This window comes from Myodes glareolus, chromosome 10, assembly GCF_982192425.1.
Source record: "Myodes glareolus chromosome 10, mMyoGla1.1, whole genome shotgun sequence".
Lineage (NCBI taxonomy): Eukaryota > Metazoa > Chordata > Mammalia > Rodentia > Cricetidae > Myodes > Myodes glareolus.
The window spans coordinates 42,434,375-42,454,236 of NC_142035.1; the positions used below are offsets into that span (position 1 = coordinate 42,434,375).

Consider the following 19,862-nt stretch of genomic DNA (forward strand, 5'->3'; position numbering starts at 1 on the left):
CTTTTTTTAATGAGGATTCTGTGTTTTCCTAGCTGTTTTCTGACTACATCAGTCATTTGTCCTCAGACCTGACCTCTTTTCCTTGAAGTGATCCTCCTGTATGCATTTTCCCTTGCTAAGTGAACCCATGTGGCCCAAAGCATTAAATACCATCTCTATTTCCTTTACCCACCCTCCCAGTCCCAACTCTTGTATATCCACCTGCTTCCAACCAAAGATCTAATGGTTTACTTGGTATTTCCACTTGCATACTTAACAGATGCATTAAACAGCAAAGTTTAAAGGAGAATAGTTTTTAAAAGACTCTAATTTCCCTGTAGGCTCTCCAGTCTCCACAATTGCCTTACCCACTGCTCATTCTAGCCATCCCAATGTCTCTTTCGCCATGACCTTCCCTGTCCAGTTCATCTGCAGAATTCAGGTTAGTTCCAAATTCTGCCTAAACTCTCCCCCTCCTCACTGACAACAGACTCCTAACAAGATTTTCTGTTCCCACTCATATCTTTAGCTCTACATTTCTAATTAATTTATCACTGCAAGAGTGATTTACTAAAATATGAAGCTGATCATGCCTGTTAAAGAATACTTGTTTTTAAAATAAGCAAACAGGGAACATCAACATTCTTCTTACTTCTTACTTAGGTAAGAAGTTCTTACCTAGTTCTTACTTAGGTAAGCCATTATTCCTAATGGCTATTAGGAATAGCCATTTAACCTAATGAATGGCTCTCTCCTTCCTGAACACCTTTTTTAATGACGATTCTTACTTAGGTAAGAACTTAGGTCTGGAAGGTAACAGGTTGGCTACTGCCGTGGCCTCCCTGTGTTCCTTCCTCTTACCGCTGGTATCACACTAAGATGGTCATGCCTACTCATAACCTTTGTACATGTTCTTCACTCTGTCTAGAAAAGTCTCCATAGTCTTCGCTTTCCATCATTTCAATATCAGCTTCAAGGTCACCTTCACAGTATAACTGTGTTTGACCCCAAGTGCAAACGAGTCACCTATGTATGCTGTGCATGATCCCATCATCCCAAATGTGTGCCAGGTACATGCCACACATTCAACACATATTTACTAAATGAATAAATAAACAATAGATACAAATATAGAAAGCAACCAAGTATAAAACATTAGTGAACAGGGAAATAATTTTTTTTCTAGGTCAGTATCATTCTGTTTAATATTAAGCCATTAAGAAGATGAAATCGGTAAGTCATTTCTAGATGATCAAAATAAAACTAAACAGATACATTTTATTCATTCCAAGTAGACTATAATTTGGCAAAGAGGTAAAACACAATATGCTTTCCGTTTTAGCACCACCAGCTTTTGACAATATAATCACCGTCTTTGGTGCTCTGGGGGCGTAAGTGACATCTGGGGATTAAGAGACTCTTTGATGCTCGAAAAAAGACATTGTCCTCACTATGCTGCATGCAGCTTTGACAGCAAATACAGCACAACATGCCAGCCTTCCTCTCAGATTGCTCTTTTAAACAGCCGGAAAAGAAACTGGCCAACGTGGCTTGTACGGCACTACGCAAAGCACAAAGTCTACACCATGGAAGAAGGTCTCTCTTTCCTCCTTTCTTTCTTGTTTTCAATGCAGTAAAAATGGCTTATTTAGAGTGAAATTTTATCCAAAGTACAAAGTAGGAAAACTACATATATCATGCATAATTATATGTATTTAAGCAACAGCACATATATTGTCTAAATTACCTGCTGTCATAACCATATGTTTCTTTAACTTCATGTTACAAAAATTCTCTTTTCTTCTCCTGTCCTTATGTACAGTGTCTTATGCAGGACTTGCTCCACACAAAAACAATCAGCTATTTTCAATGCTCTGGTTTCCATCCAAGTCAGATTTGCTTGGTTGAAATACGTAATCTATGAACTACAAATTGACCTTGATGCCTAAACACTGCATCAAACAAGGAAAAATTATTTACTAACTTTACCAACTGCCACAACCACAGTAGCCGAATGCTTTATAGACAAAAAGGATTCACGCTTCTGACACTTCTGTTAAGAAAAATTCTCCAAATTTGGTTTTAATGAAAAAGATGCTTGCTGAATGATGAGCCAAGTTTGCAGTGTGATCAGTCTAAATGATTTTCTTGGGTGTTCTTGATGGCTGTTTCTAACGCTGCACACATAATGAAGGAAAGATCCAACTTAAAAACAGATTCTGAAGATCTTTTTTAAACCTTAAATCCCCTTTAATGGTCACGGACACTTTGTACTTGCTGATGTAAGGTCTCATGAGAAGCTGGGGTCATTGTTCCCAAATTGAAAGACAGATCTCTGTTTGTCTATCATAGCTTCATAGCTGTGGAGTGTAGATGCTATACACAATAAAAATTCAGTCGGCAACTAGCACAGCCTAGCAATTAGAGCCTTACTCATAAATTCAGGGGTCCCTTTGACCCCCTTACCATCCTGATAAAGACACATGCATGCACACATGCACACACATGTGCAGACATGCACATGAAACGAGGGAGAGAGAGACAGGGAGAGAGAGTGTGTGTGTGTCTTTTCTTTGTTTTGCTTTTCTGTTTTGTTTTGTTTGTTTTTCGAGACAGGGTTTCTCTGCGTAGCTTTTGGAGCCTGTCTTGGAACTCTGTAGAGTTCTGTAGACCAGGTGGGTCTTGGAGTCTTTTTAATGTGTATTTGTGTGTGGAACATACATATATACCTGTTCCTGTGTACACCCATGTGTGTACAACAAGTGTGAAGGTCACATATTAATGTCATGTGGTTTCTGTCATTCTCCACGTTAGTTTTTGAGACAGGTCTCTCAACACATCTGTTAGTCACTGAACGTCTGGAATGGCTGGCCAGCAAGCTCCACAGATTCTCTTGTCTCCATAACCCCCTCCCCAGCACTAAGGTTACAGAGGTAAGTCATTACACCTGGCTTACAAGTGTGGCGAGGACCCTAAGGTACTCGTGTTGTGCAGCAGGCACTTTACCCACCAAGCCATCGCCTCGGCTCCCTTGGTGCCTCCTAATTACATTTCAGCAAGAGACCCAACATCCACGCCGTGGCGGTGTCTGGGGATTAAAGCAGTTTTCTCCCATCCACCAGAAGCTATTGCTTCGCCTCCACTAGATGAGGACTTAAAGGACCATCTGGAAAAGCTTAAAGAGTAGATACTGGGCATCTCTGGCTGTAATTTCTTTCTAAAAAGAAAACGCCACATAGTCCCTGCAACTCTCCAAGGAACAAAGCAGAGGTTAAATATTCTGGAAACAAGTGTGACTCACTCCAGCAACTGAGTCCAGCAACACCGGCTGTTCTTGTTCCTTGCTCTGCCTTCCACAGTTCTAGCTTCTTCCTGGTTTAATGCCTGTATCTCAGCGTTCCTAATCAAAGTAGAGTTTTCCGAATAGGACTGATGTAATTGAAGATGACAGCTAAGCAGCCGGAGCACGCGCCAATCACAGCGATGTCTAATGTCTGGCTGTCACTGAAAAGGAGAAGGGCTTCTTTCGCTCTTTCTCGAAAGCGAAAGGCTCCTAGAACAGAGGCTCTTAGAGGTCTAAGAAGCAGCTTAAAGGCAGCAGGTAGGAGGTAGATTTTTCTTCAAAAAGCATTTATGTAGAAATCATAAAGGTTTCTGGAGAGTCACCTTAAGCAAGGGAGTCTTTTCGATTGCAGCGTGCCTGTAATACACCACATGTACCAGGAACCTGCACCAGAGCTGCTGCCTTCTCCTGAGGTAACGGCTACAGCTAAGAATCAGCACAAGACCAAATAATGATGGAAGCAGAAGCAACAGCAGGCACAATGAGCAAAATAGCACGAGGAAAAAAATATAACTGGGAGATTCACATTTCAGCATTCAAAAATAACAAAAGATATAATAATTAAAATAATAATAATAATCAAATAGTGTAGTATGGCGAAAAGAATAGAAATATTCACCAACAGAAAACAATTGGGAAATCCATGCCGCTATGCCCAGTTTGTTCTTGGAAGGGGTTCCAAGATCACTCAGCAAGGAAAGAAGTCTGCTCAACAATGATCCTGGGACTAGGCATTCCAAAGCAAATGAATGATGTTGGGCCTCTACATGTCCTATCCAGATGGATCAATGGTCTAGGTACAACACAACCTACGAGCTAATGACCATAAAACTTGAACTAAGACATAGTAAAGCTAATAGTAAATTTTCATGAGCTCTAGATTCTTATAAGGCAAGTGTGCTAATTAGCATATTCACAATCAACAAAAGAAAAAACAAATCTTAGCTTATAAAAATGAAAATCCTCTGTTTATGAAAAGATATTTTCAAAAACATAAAAATGCAACCTCAAAAAAAACCAGAAGAAAAGACCCCCCCCCAACTACATCTAGCATGTCTATAATAAACCTATACAACTTATTCAATAACCCAGAGGCAAACACACCACTTTAAATGTAGGCAAACGATGAAAATGGGACACTTGTCCAAAAGAGAAACACTGGTCCAAGAAATAGTCAGCAAGCAAGTACAAGGATGCAGGATATGACTAGACAGTAGAGAATAAAAATCAAAAACTAGGGCTGGGGGTGTTTATCTGCCATGCACAAACTGGACAGCAGGGTTGGGCACCTGAAATCCAGCACTCAGGAAGTAAAGACAGAGGATTAATTCAAGGCTATGCTGGGCTATGCAAGAGACCAATCTGTGATGCAAAAGATCCTGCATTTAAGATAAAAAAGAAGGAAAGATTACAACCGTGATACAGTACTGTTTCTTGCCTATTGGGATAGCTACACTTTTATTTTTGAAAAACAAAAGGCAAACCTCATGGCTGCTGGCAGAAATGAAAAAGTAAGCAGGAACTGTAAAAAACAGCCCTAGCTCCTCCAAGAGTTAAAGGCTTACATTTAATTTCATCCCTAAGGAGATATTCCAAAGAACTGAAGATTGTAACTCATATCTACGACAGCCAGAAGATGGACCAGACAATCCCTATCAGTGGATGGACAAACATACACATATGATGAACATTACTGTTTAGATATGTTAGAAGGGATGAAGTATGGATACATGTTAGCATATGAATGAACTGTAAAGCATCATGTCTAACAAAAGAAGGTAGGCACAGAAGGTCCCATACTTCATGATCCTATTCATATGAAATGTTCATAGTGGATAAACTCACATAGATAAATACAAACTGGTGGTTGCTGGGAAAGGCTAGAAGGAAAGGACTGGGACCTAGCAAGTGCTTGAGGGCAGTGGATTATCTTTGGGAGTGACAGAAGTGTTTAGAATTAGGGTAGGTGTGTAAAAATGTGAATTATTCAGATGAAAAGTTAACATGTATGATGTGAATGACACCTAATTTTTTTTTTTAAAAAAAAAAAAGCAGGAACAGGCAAAGCAGGTCAGGTTTTCCAGATGGACTGACATAAACCAGCCCCACAGAGAGGTGTGTCAGTGCTGGTTAACGGAAGAGGAAGGCACAAGGAGAATAGGGAAATGCATGACATGAAGCTGGGTTGGAAACAGAGATGGCCTGGACAACTGAGGAGAAGCATTTGTATGTAGCCTGAAGCACAAACGTGTCCTTGTGCAGAGTCCCAGAAGGCAGAGCATCGTCACTGGGATAGAAAGGAACACCGAGGTGAGGACAGCACGTACCCTGTGCTCCTCAAAGACATTCCTTTACAGGTGAGATGCTCTACTTGACGACAAGAATGGGCAGATGAAGAGAGCTCATTAGAAATCAATCCTGAGCTTCATGATGTGACCTAGTTCTGTGCCAACATCCAGGGGAGAAAAAAGAGGCAAATGGAATGAAGAAACCAAGCACTCACTGTAGGGCAGGTCCTAGAAGCGCCATCTCACACCAGTGCCATCAAAAACACTGAAATCAATGGCGCTGTGTTCACCCTATGCTCAAGCAATCTGAGGTGGAGATTCAGGACTCACATTCTTCTTCCAGTTCTTTATAGATTCCCTCCAGGTGACAAATTTAAAATCACTGGCTTTTCAGTAAACTTAATTGCATTAGGAAACTAAGTTTGGGTTCCGTTTTTCCATAAGTTCAGAAAGAATATATTTGCATGTCCCAAAGGAAAAAAAATGTGCTGGACATAAACAAGGACTTCTTGCTTATTTGCCATTGAGTTGCTCTTGTCTCCCTAACTGCAAAGTCATGAGTTCTCTAGAACCAGAAGAGCATGTCACACTGTCACGGGGAGCCACTGGAGTTGTCCTCTGACTGATCTAATTCTGCTTTGATGACACCTGACTTTCCAGAGAGGCCACAAAAAACGCAAAGGAAGGAAACAGCTGATCTTCCAGGTGTGGGAGCCTAAGGTCACTGATTGGTCCTCTCTTGGGAAAGTTTACATCAGTCCTCAGTCCTGGGCAAGCTGTCTCTTCCCACCTGAGGACAACAGAGACAAGACCTCTACTCTTCTTTAACTACAGAAAAGCAAGCATGAAACCCAACAATATCTACAATGTTATAAGACATTGTTTATTTGTGTGTGTTGGGTTTTTGTGTGTGTGGGGGGGGTGTATTTGGGGGGGAGGTATACTCGCTACAATGTCTAAGGTCTTAAACAAGTATTCCATCATTGAGCAACAGCCCCAATTGTAGGCTTTATTTTATTTTTATGGTACTGGAGATGGAACCAAGACTTTGTACATGCTAGGCATGTGCTCTACTACTGAGCTACATTTAGCTAATTTTCCCTCATATTTTATAGAAATAGACCAGAACCATTTCACCTGTTGGTAAATCTATACTTCAGGGTAGACAAGATTGAACATCCCACTTAAAATGGGCAAGGTAAAATGGGTAACAGGAGAGAGAACCGGGCCTTTGGAGTAATATGTTCTTACTCGCAAGTAGCCTGGCAAAGACCACAGATCAGCCACATCCCAGTGACTCCAACTTCAGCATGTCATGGGCAGAGGGTGACAGTTGCTCAAGGAAGCTATAAGGGAAAACCTAAAGTTTTGGAGGATTTCCCTGTGGTAGGCTTCCAGGCCTTCACCTGTGTCTTCAAAGCCTGAGAGGAAACGGAAATTGAAGCAAAGCTCATGGTGCACATAGCCTCTTGCATGCTCCAGTCAGAGACAGGACAAGCTTAAGCCGACGCTGCGGTGCAAACCTGACATTTTGTTTTCAAATACATCCTGCCATAATTTTTAGTTGATGCATCTCTTCTCCAGGGCTTTATTTTAAAATAAACCAAAGTTTTTTTGTGAACAGCACGTATATTCTTACAGTTTGCAGGTATAGCATGTAGCTGGCAACTAGATTTCTGTGCCTAACATTGCATCCCACTAGCACTGATGAAAATCTAGCCCTTTCATGCATTTCAGAATAAGTTCCAGGGCTGAGGGCACTTTACTTAAAGGTTTACATGGTTGACATTTCCATCATTCCTAGGGGAGAGTGGTGACTCTGCCAAGGAAGGTGAGCCAAGGGGACATCCACTGTGCAGCTCCGGTCAGTCCCAAAGTTGTGTAAAGGTGACACTTCCAAGTATGGAAACTCCTGTGAAACCAGAGGAGCAGAACCTGACACAATGTTGACCTTGACTCCTATCAGCAAAAAGTATCTTTCAAAGGTCACACTGTTTGTTTCCTGCCCCTTTCCCTTCCATCTAATCAGCCTGGAAAGGGTGGACAAGGAGAAAAAGAGATGGGGCAAAAAGGAGCCACCACGGGACGGCAGGGAGAGAAAGCCGACCACTAGCCGAACTGAAAAATTCTGTCCTCTGAAGACAACCTGTACGGGTGATAAAGTATGTCCTTATAGGGAGAGAAGTGAGGAGAGAGAAATCTGCCCTCCTCTTCATTTAGCTGCATCTTCTCATAGTCCACAATTCCTCAACAAATTACAAAAAGAAGAAAAAGATTTGGGATTTGTCCACTGCTTGGGAACAACTCTAAAAGCAGAAGGAAGGATACCGAAAGACAAACGGAGGGACACAGCTGGACATTCAAACCATAAGCGCTGTTAAGATTTTGTCAAGGACCACCTGGCCTAAGTTACTGAGCAACAAAAGGAGAGACCGGCTGTGCAGAATTATGAGTTTTGGAATAATGTGAAAACATTCCCAGAGCATGACTAAAGGGGCCACGACACGTACGGCAGAGCAGGAAAGACCCACTGACAGAAGCCATGAGGCGTCAGGTCCAAGGCCAAGTCATAAAGTGATGGTACTTCCGTCAACTGGAAAACACCCCAGAGCTCAGCTCAGCTGCTCATGAAGAGACAATCCCAGAGGAAAAAATATGCTGTGTGAGAAGGGAGATTCTCAGCCAGCCCATGGCTACTCCAGCCTCTTGCCCCAATGTCAGCAGTCAAGGCCTTCCCAAACTGTGGACTGCAGCAAGAAGAAGTATCAAAGAGATCAGTCACTGGTGTTATTCCAAACTCCACATTCTTGTTTTAAAGCAATCTATAACTGAAGCAGACCCCAATAAATCTTGAATTATGGTGATACTTTATAAACTACAAAAATCCCAGGAAACTGGCCAGCCCTTACCTTTCCTGCATGAGAATTACCACTGCTCTCTTCAATGTGTCTTCCTGCAAACTTTTCTAGAACCTTCCCCAACACACAACATGTACACATACATATTTTTTCGGCCCTAAAATACTGTCCTTTCTGTTAGTCTTTCTATATGCAACTCACATTCTACCCAAAATTAATTCTAGACGACTCCATGCCTGAAGGTTATCAGTAACATCTCACCCACCAAGTCCAGCTTTTGTATCCCCAGTTCTTGCCTGCAAGGCGCTCTTCAGGCAACGACTGAACCAGAGTGGCTCGGCTCAATTCAGCTGGAGAGCAGTACTGGCTGACATCCTTCCTGAGTAGGTTTCCAAGCTGAGAGAGTCCCCAGCACAGGAAACTGTTGAGAGTGGTAAGCCTTATACTACACTATCGCTGCCACCATGAAGTGGTGCTGTACAAATTGGTCCACTAAAGCCAAATATCACATTCTGAACCCTTAAAATATCACAATTTGGAACTGAGATTTGATATATGGGGGGGGGGTGAGGAGATGACTCGACTGATAAAGCACAAAGGTTTAAGCTCAATCCTCAGAACCCACATAAAAATGTCAGGCATGGGTGAAGTGCATTTGTAATCCCCAGTACTGGGGAGGCAGAGACACGTGGGTTCAGAGAGGCTCAAAGACCAGTCAGCTTGGCCTGCTCAACAAATTACAGGTTCAGTGAGCAACCCTGTCTCAAGGAAAAGGTAGATGGCATGACACCTACGTTGTCCTCTGGCCTACATATGAATATTCATAAAATGTGATGTACTTGTATAAAAGTACACGTGTATGTGCATGTGAACACACACACACACACACACACACAAGATGCACATGTATTAAAAATTATGACATCTTAACAATGTTTATACTGATTAAATGCCAAACAATAATAATTTGGGTAAGCTAGGCTAAATACATCCTTTGTATTCATTTAACTGACCGTGTTAGACTTCCCAGCCTTCAGCTTTGGCTGCTATGCTCTGTTTGTTTTCTTTACTGAGACTAGAAAACGAAGTGTTTTAAATTGACATACATAGTTCACATGGTGGGCAGCAGTGACCTCAGAGCTCAGGCAGGCAGGCAAACATGAACTTTTGTGTCATTTTGACTTAATGACAGTATCCTTTGCTTTACAGAAGCTTCTCAGTTTCAGGAGGTCCCATTTATTCATTGTTGCTCTTATTGTCTGTGCTATTGGGGTTCTACCTAGGAAGTGGTCTCCTGTGCCCATGTCTTGTAGACTACTTCCCACTTTCTCTTCTATCAGGTTCAATGTGGTCAGACTAATATTGAGGTCTTTAATCCATTTAGACTTGAGTTTTGTGCATGGTGATAGATATGGATCTATTTTCATTCTTCAACAGGTTGACATTCAGTTATGCCAGCACCATTTGTTAAAGATGCTTTCTTTCTTCCATTGTGTAGTTTTAGCTCCTTTGTCGAAAATCAGTTGTTCATAGGTTTGAGGATTAATATCTGGGTCTTCGATTTGATTCCATTGGTCAACATCTCTGTTTTTGTGCCAATACCAAGCAGTTTTCATTACTGTAGCTCTGTAATAGAGTTTGAAGTCAGGGATGGTAATGCCTCGGGAAGTACTTTTATTGTATAGGATTGTTTTGGCTATCCTGGGTTTTTTGTTTTGCTATATAAACTTGATTATTGTTCTCTCAAGGTCTGTGAAGAAGTTTGATGGGATTTTGATGGGGATTGCATTGAATCTATAGATTGCTTTTGGTAGAATTGCCATTTTTACTATGTTGATCCTCCCAATCCAAGAGCATGGGAGATTCTTCCATTTTCTGGTATCCTCTTCAATTTCTTTCTTCAAAACCTTAAAGTTCTTGTCAAATAGATCTTTCACCTCCTTGGTTAGAGTTACCCCAAGATACTTTATGCTATTTGCGGCTATTGTGAAGGTGATGTTTCTCTGATTTCCCTCTCTGTATCCTTGTTCTTTGTGTATAGGAGGGCAACTGATTTTTTGGAGTTGACCTTGTATCCTGTCACAGGACTAAAGGTGTTGATCAGCTGTAGGAGTTCTCGGGGTCGCTTATGTACACTCTCATATCATCTGCAAATAATGAAAGTTTAACTTCATCCTTTCCAATACGAATCCCCTTGATCTCTTTATGCTGTCTTATTGCTATTGCTAGAACTTCAAGCACTATATTGAAGAGGTATGGAGAGAGTGGATAGCCTTGTCTTGTTCCTGATTTTAGTGGGATGGCTTTGAGTTTCTCTCCATTTAATTTAATGTTAGCTGTTGGCTTGTTGTAATTGCTTTTATTATATTTAGGAATAAACCTTGTATCCACAATCTCTTCAAGACATTTATCATAAAGGGGTGTTGAATTTTGTCAAATGCTTTTTCAGCATCTAATGAAATGATCATATGGTTTTTTTTTCCTTCAGTTTATTTATATGATAGATTATGTTGATAGATTTTCGCATGTTGAACCAGCCCTGACTCTCTGGGATCAAGTCTACTTGATCATAAGGTATAATTTTTTGGATATGTTCTTGGATTTTGTTTGCCAGTATTTTATTGAGAATTTTTGCATCGATGTTCATGAGTGAGATTGGTCTGTAATTCTCTTTCTTGGTTAAGTCTTTGTGTGGTTTTGGTATCAGGGTGACTATAGCTTCATAAAAGGAGTTAGGCAATGACTCTTCTGTTTCTATTTTGTGAAACACTTTAAGGAGTATAGGTATTAACTAACTCTTCTTGGAAGTTCTGATAGAACTCTGCATTGAAACCATCTGGTCCAGGGCTTTTTTTGGTAGGGAGGTTTCTGATGACAGCTTCTATTTCCTCATGACTTACGGGTCTATTTAAACTGCTCACCTGGTCTTGACTTAATTTTGAAACTGAAGGTGCCCAAGAAAATGCATGTTGTTCCCTAAGATGTTTGTGAAAATGTTTTCAAAGGATGAATAAAAGAGATAAAAACAAAGATAATTAAGTCAGGCTGGGGGCATTGGCTCAGTGATGTGGTAGTGGTAGTGGTGGTGGTGGTGGTGATGTGGTGGTTGTTGTTGATGTTTGGTGATGGTGGTGCTGGTGATGTGGTGGTTGTTGTTGTTGGTGGTGGTGGTGGTGGTGATGGTGGTGGTGGTGATAAATATTAAACTTGGACTTGTTTCTGGAAAGAATAATTTTCAATCATATAATCACAGAGATCATTATTCATGGCAACAATGATTAAAGAAGACTTTCAAATACTAAATTTTTCTAGTTCTAATTTCCACTAGCTGAAAAGTACATAGGTGTTTTTCAACACTTCAGTCATTTAAGGACTTGGAGAACGAAGGGATAGTTCACTACAATCTCAAGGGGAGAAAATGAATTTCATGTAATTTCGGAAAGGCTTAACTTTCACTGGGAAAGAACAGAAGAGATGCAGGGGTATAACTGAAACTTCCCAAGTGGAGCCTCTTCCACCAGGGCAGCATCTTCTGCAGAGGGAGACAACAGCAGTTCTGTCTATAGCCAAAGGCTGATGGGGGAAGGGAGTCACCCAGCTTAGCTGCCCCTAATGAAGAAGAATCTCCAGAGCTCTGGGCTGAGGATCTCTCCACCCCACCTCCTAATCGGGCTGGGCAAGCAACCCTTAGCTTCACTTACTAGTGTCCCCTGAGAGACCTGATTAATGAATCACTTGTGCAGAAATCGTCAAGTTCCATACATTTTATTGATGTTGGGATTTGTTGTTGATAAATGATCTTGCTATATAGCCCAGGTCGGCCTTGACCCCATGATCCTCCTGCCTTAACATCCCATGTTCATGTTCCACCACACCCAATCTCAGCATGAGAATCCTGACATGAGTACTAAACTCAGAATATAAAACTGGAGCCTATAGACTTCCATGGCTGTTCTTGCTGCCACATGAATCACAGCGTCTTTAATGTGTAAGGGTTTGAAATAAATGCAGCTCTACAATCCAAGAAGCAAGCAATATTCTGCTCCTGAAAGACATTGCATTTGCTATACAATAAAGACTTAAAAAAGAGATCATAATAATAATAATAATAATAAAAGACAAAGATACCAATAGCCAAGGTAACATATGTGAGTTAGAAATTTTTGTAGAAAATTTCAATAAGAAAAGAGGAAGGGGATGGGGGGACAGACAGGGGCACTGGTGAGCTACACATATACTGTTAGACATTCCAAACGTAATTAATAGTTAATGAAAACAATTTAAAATAATCCAGAAAGAAACAACACACTCCGAACTTTAGTTTTTTTCAAGAACCACATTTTAGTGATTTTTCTGAACTAGTATCCCATAGGAAAGTTTACCAAAGTTGTTTTTTATTTCCAAATTTAAGAATTCTTTGGTTTAATTAGACATAAATCTTTAACAACATAAAAATGAGGATAAAATTGGTCATTGTGTTCACTGTATTGTTTTTCTCTTATGTGTATGGGGTTTTTGTCTACATGTATGTCTGTGAGTCACTCGTATGCCTAGTGTCTACAGTGACCAGAAGAGGGCTTTACTTCCCCTGGAACTAGAGTAACAGTTGTGAGTTGCATTGGGGGTGCTGGGAATTGAACCCAGGTTCTCTGGAAGAACAATTAGTGTTCTTAATCACTAAGCCATCTCTCCAGCCCAAATTGTATAGGTCTTTAATTTTTAAATTTTATTGACTAACACTGGTAATAAGCTAAGTTTGATGTGGTATAAATAAGCAGAATCTAAAACATACGACAAGAACTAAAATACACTCTGATTGCACACTGTGGACACAAAAGGCACTAAAGAGCACTGAACTACTATGTACTAGGAAATAACTCACTGTTGGAGCCAAAGGGCCTAAAGCAACATTCCAAAACACGATCAGCAATGCTCAGATGCCAGTTCTAAATGCTTTTCTTTTTTTAAAATTTATTTTTATTTATTTATTCATTTTTCAAGACAGGCTGACTCTGTGCAGCTCTGGCTGCCCTGGAACTCACTTTGTAGACCAGGCTGGCCTCAAGCTCACAGAGTTCTTCTTGCCTCTGCCTCCCAAGTGCTAGGATTAAAGGAGTGCACCACTACACCTGGCAAAATCATTCGTTTTTTTTTCAAAGAATCATAATTCATAAGATGTAACCACTGAGTGGTACTTAAGTGAGACCAAATGCTTTTCTTTTTAGGGGTTCCTGGAGGGAAATAAAAAAGAACTCTTGTCTGCACTTGAAGGCGAAAGGAACACAAGGATGTCAGCTGGCAGCCAGGGAGTCAAGTCCAACCAGGGGTTGTGGGGATAGGGAGGGATAAGCCCCACGAGATATCTGCTGTTCTAAGGCCTAGAGCCACCCAACGTTGGCATCTCATTAAATGCCAAACGCAGACCATGTGACACAGAAGCATTTCTCCTTGAACCCAGAACATGGAACAAACTATCCCCCCATTCTGGTGCTGCTGTGATTTCTTGATGCTCATATATATATGAGCAGAAACATGACCCATCTATGGATAAGGTAACTGAAATATGGGAAGAGTGAACAGCCCAAAAAGATAAGATGCAAACAGAATAGAAAGCAAAGGGTGTACCTACACGGATTCAAAGTCTCCAAAATTACTCAGCATCCTGAACTGGGCTGTGCCTACTAAGACAAGCTTATGAGTCACCCTTTGGGGATGGTAAAAATATAATACACTAGACTGAAAATAGATAGGAACATTCAATAATAAATCTACTTTCTTGATATTCTTATGTCATTAAAGACTGGTCATTTGGAGATGGGTCAAGTTATGTAATTCTTCCTTCCCCTCACACAGAGGCCGAAAGAAAATCAGCCAGGGTCAGTGCCAGGAGATAATGACACATCTGGCTTGGGGTGCAGTCTCCTGAAGAAGACTGATACTAAAACGTGGGACTCTGTGTGCACCTGTCATGAGGACCAGGGGAGACACTGGTTCATGGGAATCACTGAAAGATGAATTCTGGCCTCTTAAAGGAGGAAATGGCAAGTAGTACCATGTTGTAACAGCAATTAAAACACAGCCATTTGATGACGGCAGTCTCTCATCTCGGCTGGGACCAGGGACTCTTACAACGCACCAATGTCCATTTGTAAAGAAAACCAATGGGCCATACAGACAGAATTCTGGTGACTTGGGCATCCCATGAAGGATTGATAGTAAAGTCAGAGGGGCATACAAGGAACTGACTGGCATCACTCCCACAGGCAGGTGCCCCCAAATAAAGGCTTCTCACTGGTGAGCAAGGAGGGCTGTAATTTTTGATGATGGTGGGAACCTTCTAAACAGAACCTGGACTAGATGTAAAGTTACACAGCTGTTCCCTCGATGCTTTCTAAAGCCAGGCAGCACTGTCACAAGCAACAAGAATACAGTAAGGGGCTGAGTCAGTCGCCTAATCAATGAGGCGAAACCCAGAAAACGTCACCTGCCAAGGAAAACAGTCCCGCACCAATTTTAAGAGACACTGGATGAAAAGATTTGTCTCACGGATCTCAAACTCCAAATGCCACCAGTACAATTCGTCCCCAGGAGTTCCAGGGTGGGTACTCACCGGGCAGCCGGGAACAACAGCAAGGGGCGTCTACCTGGTCAAACCCTGTGTGCAGTTCCCTGCAAAGAAAGCAGCCGCAGACAAAGCAAAAGTCAGTGTGAAGTTCCTTTGGAGTCTCACATAGGAAAGCAGCCTTTGGGTTCACAATCAGAATCCAGTTCATGTCTCTTAAAGCACATCAGGAGGCTGCATTAAATTACTAATGACAGTAGATCTAGGCAATAAAGGTTTCAAGTGACCAAGTCAGAAACATTCACTGCTCCATGCTGCATGGCTTTCTTTCCACATGCTCTACAATGGTAGTATCTCCCACCAAGCCCTTAATTTCGTAAACTAATTAAGCAGCAATTGAACAAATTGCTATAGCAAATTGCTATCAAAGATCTTGGCAAATAATTGGATTGTCTTTTCCTGATTAATAGGAAAATGACCTCAGATGACCTGTAACTGCAAGGAACCTTTCAAATGCCCTTGGATGAATTGTCATTGGAAGAAATGTTTCCAGGTACTACAGTGCTGAGCAGAACAGATTTGCAGGGGAATTGTATTTAAAGATTTACAATGAATTGTATCTATAAGCAAAGAGCCGACTTTCCCTGCGTCCATATTTTCTTTATTGACAGGATGTTTCCATCAAGCCCGGGTTTGATGCTTGGGTTTTGGTTCAGCTAGAGTTTAATCTTGAGATCTTTCCAGTTTGTAGCAGGAAAATTCCTGGTGGTATCAGAAGCACATGGGAGTAAGAGGAACCCCTGGGCACATGGAAGGCAGGTAGAGGAATAAAAACTGGTAACCAAGAAGCGGGAAAATGGTGTCTATGACAGTTTGAATTTGAATCTTGACCATCACGTTCTGTGGATGGAGTGCCTACAGCATGGCAGGAAGGGACAGCAATAAAGACTGTGTCACGATACAGAAACAAATCTAGAGGGACAACTATGAATATAAATCCACAGGTCACAGGATTCGTTTCAGAAGAGTGAAACAGCGTAGTGCACTTGTGACCCCACTTTGTTTAAATAAACATCCCCAGTCCATATGCAAATGCCTGAACATGAGCATTATCTGAACCCATGACCAGAACCTGAACCTAAAAAAGTGGAATGGAAGGGAAAGTAAAGAAAGGGGGGAAGTGGGGAGACAAGGGGACAAGCATTTGGTTTAAATCTAATATTAAACTACTGTATGTTATTTTTACCAGAAGACATATTACTTTTAAAGGTGAAATTTGCAAACTATGGAAATTCACGCCAAACTATACATGGAAACATTTCATTTGGATTAGAAAATGTGGAGCACTGTATGCATGGAATTTATTGACTCAGTGGATATCCACTAGAAGCCATACTGTAAGGATGAGTTGAACCGTGATGGTACTGGCTAGCTTCATGTCAGCTTGACATGAACTGGAATGGTAAACCTCAAGTGAGAAAATACCCTCACCAGATCACCCTATGGGAAAGACTGTGGTGCGTTGTCTTGATTGATTATAGATGTAGAAAGACCCAGCTCACTGTGGGTGGCGCCACCCCTGGGTAAGTGGCGTAGGGTGCTATAAGAAACAGGCTGAGCAAGACATGGAGAGCAAAAGAAGAAGAACCCTCCCATGGCCTCAGCGTCGGCTCCTGCCTCCAGGTTCCTGTCCTGAGTGCCTGTGCAACTAAGTGATGCACTGTGACGTAGAAGTGGAAGCAAAGTAAACCCTTTCCTCCCCAGGTTGTTCAGAGACATGGTGTCCTAGCACAGCAATGGAAGCCCTAACTAAAGTAAAGACACAAAACTCACACATAAATTCCGAAATGGTGTGCCATGACTATTCCTATTTTGTACGACAAAACTACGAAGAAGAAATACTAAAGCTCCCACAGATGCCAGGCTCTAGACAACACTGGCTGTGTTGATACACGGCGCCCTGATCAGGGTTAAGCTTGATGGTGTTGCCTCCCCCATGGAACATATTGTATTTTTTGTATTACATGTATGTTTGTAATTGCATATGAACATGAGACTGTAGCTGCCAGGAGGGTGCGGATCATGTGTGTACTGAAAAGCATCATCTGGATCCCCTGCACTTAGCACAGGCTCTGGCATTTAAAAGGAGCTCAGGGGCGGGGGTGAGGGACACCACTGTTGAATGAAGTAAATAATGAAGTGGTCCACCCCGAACTGAGACACTAAACTTCATAACTCTCTTCTGCTTCTTGGGACTATGAAACAAGCCTAGGTCCTAGGAAGCTCATCAATGAATTTCCCTGCCAGATCTATCATTCTGTAAACAAAGACTTACAGACTAGACATGCTGTTTTCCACTTTTCCCCTGTTTCCCCTGGGATACCAGCATAGCAGGCGGCCCAGGGGAAAAGCATTGTCTTAAATACCTTACAGACCAGCTCATCGCAGCCATTCCAATACTGGCATACCATGACCATGTTATGATCTGGGAGTGATAGCCCCACTGGTCGGCTTTCTCATTCAGGGAGTATAAATCTGGGTTAAATGTGGTCTCTAGAAAAGGAAGTGCTGTCAATGTGTGTGTGGGGGGCTAAGAGGACAGATATCAGCACTGTCTGTGTGTCCTCTCTCTGTGGTTCAGCCTTCAAAATAGAAGAAGTATGTTTTCCTATAATGTAAGAAGTCACTTAATAGTTAAATAAAACACCCAGATCTCAACATCATAATCATCCTAGTAGAACAAAACCTGATATACATCAAACACTCAATGAGAAGTAACAAGAGCAAGAAGACTCATGGGAAAAACAAGGAAGGTGGCCTGCTATCTCACACCACATACCAGACAGTAAGTCCGTCGTCACAGACAGAAAACTACAGCCCCCTCCTACTGCCTACCTCCAGATCCCCACTCTCCTGGACCCTTGTGCCAAGTCCGCTTCCTCACTGAACCCTGGAATTAGGGATCTCCAAACGCAGGCTTATCTCTTCAGCAAGGTTTACGAGCATGAAGGAAGGGAGGACTCTGCCTTCCTACTCCGCCTATCCTATAGCCACCATGCAGCAAATGCCTACCCAGAGAGCCTCTAGCCTTCCAAATGTCCCTCCTGAAGTCTAAAACTGCCAATCTGAGAAAACCTCCTAAATGCTACAAAGAAGTGTAATAGCCCCTGCATCAGCCATTGGCAGTGGCTAACCACACTGAAGTATGAAACTGGGGATTCTTCGCAGGGGCTGTGGGAGGCATTTCATGGATGTTTGAAACTTGAAATCAGTCTAAGAGCTTCGCATCAGCAACATAGATCTTTTTTTTTTGGCGAATATCCTTCATGTATTCATTCTCTTTGGCTTCTTACCAAATTTCCACAAACACGGTGACTTAAAACACCTTTATTAATTCCTGGTTTGGTCAGTCAGAAGTTGGCACACCATTATAGGGCTATGTGTTTGGTGTCTAACAAAGTTGGTGTCCTGCTTCCTTCCTTTCCAGAGGTTCTGACCAGTAATCTAATATGCCTGTCTCTCTCTGTCTGTCTCTGTCTCTGTCTCTGTCTCTGTCTCTCTCTCTCTCTCTCTCTCTCTCTCTCTGTGTGTGTGTGTGTGTGTGTGTGTGTGTGTGCTCGGAAACCAATGGCCAAGACATACTCCCCAAGTCAGTGAGTCATGGGGTGGAGAATCCCACCACTACACCTATGCCTGCCATACATCTACTATCTGTGTACCTCAAGCTATGGTAGAAAGTGATGTCACAAAGAAAGGTAACTGGCTGTCTTAGGGTTACTATTGCTGTCATGAAACACCATGACCAAAAGCAGCTTGGGGTGGGTGGGGAGATTATTTCTTTCAGAGTTCCATATGACAGAGCGTGGGCAGGAACTTGTGCAGGGCAGAAACCTGGAGGCAGGAGCTGATGAAAATGCCAACCATGACAGGGTGCTGTTTACTGGTTTGTTCCCTGCAACTTGCTCAGCCTGCTTCCTTATGAAACCCAGGATCACCAACCCAGGCACATCACCACCTAATAAATGGGCAGGGCCCTTTCCCACTGATCACAGATAAACTGCTCAAAGTTGAAGCCGGGTTTGATCTTTAACCATCTCCCCATTATTCTCCCTTGAATGACGCCAACCCGAAGAATACACTAATGTACCAAGTTCTAAACCTATATAAGACATTGCTCTCCTTTATCTTAGATGTTAAGAAATTAGACACCAAGAAAATTGACATTCAGGGAAGCATATGAACACATAAAAAAAGATAAAGAAAACAACATGAAAATAAAAAGGAAAGAAGACTTCCAGAACATGTGTGCAGAGAAGAATATATATTTGTTTTATTAACACATAGAATCCAAAGAACAATATGGGCTTTTTTTTTAATTAAATGAGATTATAAACTAATTCAGCCACTCTTTCATTCAACTAAATTGGTTAGTGGAAATTTCACAGAGACAACACATAACAATAAAGAAAAAGTATAAAAATGTTTAAAAGTATGTTTCACATATCCATTAGCCCTTAGCATGTTGAATGTTAAAATATATTTATTTTATTTTATGTGTATATGTGAGAGAGTGTATATATATATGCATCACACACATTCAAGAGCCCTTGGAGGTTAGAATAGACTTTGGCTATCTTGACACTGGAGTTGTAGACAGTTGAGAACTGATACATAGGTGCTGGGAACTGAACCTGCATCCCCTAAAAATGAAGCAACTGCTTTTAACTACTGCGCTATCTCTCCCAATTTTGCTTCATATAAATTCTCATCCATTATGGCCTATGGGCAGAATGGATAAACTGTGAATAAATAAACACGGTAAAAGCTCGTCC

At 41.6% G+C, this 19,862-nt stretch overlaps 1 protein-coding gene across 8 annotated transcripts in view; it reads right to left on the reverse strand.

The window, feature by feature from the left end:
* Window positions 1-19,862, reverse strand: part of Plcb4 (phospholipase C beta 4) — a 360,990-nt gene that overhangs the window by 203,937 nt on the left and 137,191 nt on the right. For 5 of the 8 annotated variants that reach the window (XM_085696768.2, XM_085696774.2, XM_085696775.2 and 2 more), the window contains exon 3: window positions 15,079-15,137. The exons of 2 other annotated variants lie outside the window; for them this stretch is intronic. The gene's annotated coding sequence lies outside the window, so the exon portion shown is untranslated. Of the gene's footprint in view, window positions 1-14,976; window positions 15,138-19,862 lie in introns of all 8 variants that reach the window. One more of the 8 variants, XM_085696769.2, reaches the window with a different exon arrangement.